We start from the raw sequence: 5,396 nt of genomic DNA on the forward strand, positions 1-5,396 counted from the left end.
TGGTGTCTCTCGTGTAAGAATACGAGCTATTATTACGCCAATGTGGCGTGAGCTGCAGACGGCGTAACCTAAACTACGTGTACTTTTAAACCCTTATTTTCAGATGCGACGCTGAGAGCATGTCTTGTCGGTGGCCCTGTCCTTCCTGCGTGCGTCCGTCGTCGTCGTCGGCGCCGTCGTCCGCACTCTCCTCCGCTCACCCCCTCTCCTCTCCGATAGCGAAGACTCTCTCGCTAGAGTGTACTAGAAGTTTTAGAGTGGCCCGAGCGGCGGCCTCTCCCATTGCTCCGCCGGGTCGACTTTCGCGCAGAAAATAAAACCGGTATAGCGGCGGCGCTGCTGTCGTCAACAACTGAACAGCCGGCGCTCCCCGGCACCAGCTCCCAGCCTGCGCGCGGCAATATTTGCGTTGCTCGCTGCGGTGTTTTGCGCTTGCGAAGCTGATTTATTTTGGATTATGAGGTTTAACGTGCCGGCGCTACACCGGCGATGAGGCAAGCGCTAGTGGAGGGCTCCGGATTAATTTTGACCACCTGGGGATCTTTAACGTGCGCCGAAATCTCGAAGACACGGGCGTTTTTCGCTTTTATCCTCCATCACAAAAGCAGCCGCCGTGGCCGGGAATCTATCCTGCGCTTTTGATCAGCTGGCTTAGAAAGTAGACCCGGAAACGTTATGACTCCGCTTGAGCAAACTTTAAATAGTACGACCCGCCATAAAATTATCGACCTCCCCTCCTCCCTCCCCCCCCCCCCCCCCCCCCCAACGATACTTTCTCATTTTGTATGCGTTTTCTGAAAACGTTAATTGTTGATATACAGTAATCTGTCGTTAACTCAAAGTCGTAAAATTAGCTGAAAATTTTCAGATAAGCGCGGTGTTTCGAGCTAAATCAAATGCAGAAAATTGTAGCCAGGTCCCTGAAACAACAGCTATATATATGGTGCTGCTAACAACAGCACTATTGCACACGGGAGATTTCGTAATAAAGGCAAAATAATTCGCAGGAAAAAGAAACTTTTATTATTGCAGAAGAAAGAAACAGCTGTGTTGCGCTCGGCTGATTCGCGTTCGCATCTGCATCCCAGAAAAGCGTACCAGAGAATTATCAACGCATCGCATGAATTGGTGGTCGCCACAGCTACGTTCTACCTTGTTACAAAGCAGACGCAGCATGTATGTTGTTTCTGCCGTTGTAGGCACTTCTGGAGGCTCCTCCTCGTCCGCATGATCAGCTGCGTCGTCTACAGCTATCTTATGCGCCAAACAGCATTAATTCCGGTAACGGGGACGCGTAGTCCGCTAAACTTGCACTTCACGACCGCGTTCGGCGAGTAGTGGGAGTAATCATTCGAACGGGGACCTTATCAGCTGCCTCCAGCGGACTTTGCCTTGTGTCCTCTCTGCCAGTATTTCGAGACATCCGTGGTCCTCCGAAAAACGTTTTGAGATAAAGCGGGCAAATGCGTAGCGCCTATGGGAGGTAAACACGGTGAGAAAAAGTTTCGAGAAGATATTTTGAGATATAGCAGAGTTCGAGTTAACGAGGGATTAATTTGACGGACAGGCACCAGAAATGTTCTTCCCTTCCCCTTCTTGACTGCGCATGAAGCAAAAGCGGTGGGGCGCACATTCTATGCTGCAAAAAGTTTACTGTTTTTTACGTTCCTATTTGGAACGAAAATACTACTCGCCGCGGTGGCTCAGTGGCTAAGGCGTTGCGCTGCTGAGCACGAGGTCGCGGGTTCGATTCCCGGCCGCGGCGGCCGCTTTTGTGATGGAGGCGAAAAGCAAAAACGCCCGTGTGTACGAGATTTCGGCGCACGTTAAAGATCCCCAGGTGGTCAAAATTAATCCGGAGCCCTCAACTACGGCGCGCCTCATCGCCTGCGTTGCGTCGGCGCGTTAAACTCTACAATCAATCAATCAACGAAAATACCAAAAGCCTTCTTCTGGGATACCCCTACCGTTGATGCGTGTACTGTCGTTAGTGGGCTTATTTTATTGACCTACTTTGTCGCAGGCACTTGGTAAGAAAGTGTGTACTGAAAACGAAGTGCCAAGTCTGCGGGACCAACTATACTGCTTCCTGCATGCCAGGGGAGGATGCCGCTGTGTTTGCTACCTCTTGTAATTTGGGGGGACTTCTGAATCCTTCCGCGCACTTTTTAAAGTTTATTAGCGATCTCTAGGACGTTTTTACCGGTCGCTTCAGCGACAAGGAGCTCCACCATGACAGCGTTATGGATGTGCTGCAGCCCTTATTCACAACAAACACCTTAACGGCGTTGGTTGCGACCAGCACGTGAGACCTTGACCGCAAATTTGGTTTGGTTCTGAATACATTTCGACACGGATTCATTTCTACATAAAATGTTTAAACAAGTTCCGTGATTACATGCGGAGGTGGGAGCAACACCTTAAACTTAGCCGTCGCTAATGATCGAGGGCGAGTTATGAAAATGCGTTGACCAAAAATGACAATTTAAATCTCCATGTTACCGTTATTCCTAAACCTTTACACGTGTAGACTTTGCGCATGATTTCCCGCGTTACATTTCATTTGCTGGGCTATTGAAAATGAAAACAAAATGTGTATTTGTTCCAGTTCCGTTTATTTGAACCTCCATGTTAGCCTTCTTGAACCTTTACCTCTATAGTAGACGTGTTATATTTCATTTTTGTCGCGGTCAATATATCTTCTGATCTATGTTTTGCATTTGTTTTATGTGCGTGTAATTGTACTTTCAGCATACTTGCGAATTAAATTTGTGTTAATCTGATTCAACTCCTTTCTTGATCGAATCAGGTGAAAGGTGGTGCCATTAATAGAACGTTGCGGGAATAGTTCTATGAAAGACGGTCATTGGGACAACTGAGCTAACTGAGCTAATCACTCTAAAAAGATCTCTCGCTTGCGCATGTCATTTTCTGTTCGGCCACCACGGTGACCCGTAATTATCCCAAGCGGGCCACTGCTTAAATACTGCTATAATAACAACTCACGCAATAAAAAACAAACGCAACAACTTACGATAGTAACCCACATACCTGCAGTCTGAGCGTAAATTGCAATACAATAAGTAAGAGATTGTTCTGAGAAGCTGTCATCCCAGTCCTCATATTTTTTCGTGTCATGTCCATCAAGCAGCCCAGTAAGGGCACAATCATAAAGCAATCATAAACTGGTTCATATTAGTCAATTCAACGCAAAATACGTTTTTATAGGACATTGGAATAGCGAAAATGTCGCTGCAATTAATGTATTTAGAATCCGTTACGAATGCTGCACTGAAGGAAAATCCGTAATTTTCCTTGTCGAGCGGGAAAGGCAAAACTAACGCAAAATGAGCTGCAGCGTTTATTTTTCATTTCGTTACCAACAGTCCACTGTACCTACAGTACATTTCAGCAATTGGACGACCCGCAGAAAACATTTCCAGCGCTCCACGCGTAAAGCGTTTCCTGGCCCGGCTGGGCGCGCGGCCGTGCGCGCGGCCAGCCGCCGCTTTCGCTTTCAATGGTCGTTGACTACAGCGCCGCCGCTATTTTCTGCGCGAAACGAGCACCTCTCCGGGCGGCCGGTAGGACCACTCTAAAACTTCTAGTTCACTCTACTCTCGCGAGGGGCATTGGATTGGATTCGATTGGATTGGCTTGGCTTGGATTGGATTAAAGTGGATTGTGTTGGATTGTGTTGCGTCATAGCCACGGCAGACGCACTGGCGCCGGCGCGTGCCCAGGTGAGAGCGAACACTCTCTCTCAACATCTGCGCGTGTGCGGCCCAGCGCGCTCTCACTCCGCCGGTGGGTGGCGCTGCGCGCGGTGCTGCGCGTGTGCAGCACTCTCTCTCTCTCCGCGGTCTCCTCTCCTTCGGGCGCGCTGCGCATATAACCGGTGTGCCGCTCTCCGGTGGCCTTTCGGTCGACGGTTGCTCTCCGCTTGCGCGTGAACCCCCCTCAGCGTCGCATCACACCAGGGTTCCCGCGAGGGGAGGTGGGCGTAATTTTTTAAATGCAGAGCATTGTATAACTCACGATGTCACCCGTGCGTCGGCGTCCGCAGCAGCCAGCCTCCCCCTACACTATAAAAAGAAAAAGAAATAACAGTTACCGGCGCCTGGTTTCGACCCCACGACTCTGCGGACGGAACGCAAGGTACATGGTGCTCTACCCACTGCGCCACAAAACGATACAATCAAAGGCTACGAACGCGCCTTATATCCTTCACTCATTCAAACTACGTCGTCAGCGGCGTGCGTTGGCGACTCAGCGGCGTGCTAGCGGCGTGATAGCTGCGTGGTGTACACGTGATAGCACCAACCCCCCAAACACTAAACGTTACCGCAATACAACAACCCCCTATAAAGCGGGTTGGCGCGGGCTCCACTCCAGTCAACTCCTGTGCTCTCTTCTCTTGCGTTCGTCGGCGGTCGCAGTTGATAAGCGATGGAAGCAAGACCTTCAACTAGTACCGCGACGCAATCCAACATCAGCGTCGCGGAACCAGTACAAGACATCGTACCATCGTTTTCGTCGGTGGTGGTCGACGAACCGACCCGGCCCGGATGCCCCAACTACCACCACCAACAACTACCACCAACTACCACCACCACCACCACCACCAACCCTACGCCACGTAAACGACCCCAATGCTCTGCATTTACTCGTGTCCCTCGCGCGGGGGCATGCGACGGAGGATTTTTTGCGTCTCAGTTCATGACGTGCTTGTACAGACTAGATGCTCCGTCTGATTGCCCGCTACGAAGACATTCAACCAAATATAATAAACAAATTTTCTTCAGCGTCTAAGACCGCGCCTGGTGACACACACGCGGGCCCTCACTAGGGTCAAAAATAAATGACCGGGCCTGTGCCGGGCCTGGTCTTGAGACGACGGGCCCGGGCCGGGCTCGGGCCAGCCTCACTAATGAATGTCCGGGCCTGGACCGGGCCCGGGCTAGGTGTTACGGGCCCGGGTCGGGCTCGGGCTTCACAAAGCGGGTTAGGCCCGGGTTCGGGCATTAAAATGAGGCCCGTGCAGTTCTCTAACGAGCATATCAGCGCGCCCAGAAACAAAAACGGACGACAAACGCTGCCACCCGAAGACACGCAGAAAAGCGCAATTTACGTCCACGGCCGCACCGAGAAGCCCCGAGCTCCCCGTGACGCGAAGCGACCCAGGCTTCGTTGTTTCATTCCTGTGAACAATAGGAGACGCCAGACGCAACGCGAGTGCTTACGTTCCGTTTCTCTCTCTCTCGTGTACGTGCCTTCGCGTAGTGAGTCGCCCCACGACAGTGCACCGCGTCAGACGTTTTCTTCTCGTGCTCCTCTGTCCCGAGCTATAAGAAACTCTAGTTTTTCTAATCAATTCCGCATTTTATTTTTTCCTA

Source organism: Haemaphysalis longicornis, unplaced genomic scaffold (genome assembly GCF_048455015.1).
Source record: "Haemaphysalis longicornis isolate Haplotype H1 unplaced genomic scaffold, Haemaphysalis longicornis Haplotype H1 scaffold_2, whole genome shotgun sequence".
In the NCBI taxonomy this organism is placed as follows: domain Eukaryota; kingdom Metazoa; phylum Arthropoda; class Arachnida; order Ixodida; family Ixodidae; genus Haemaphysalis; species Haemaphysalis longicornis.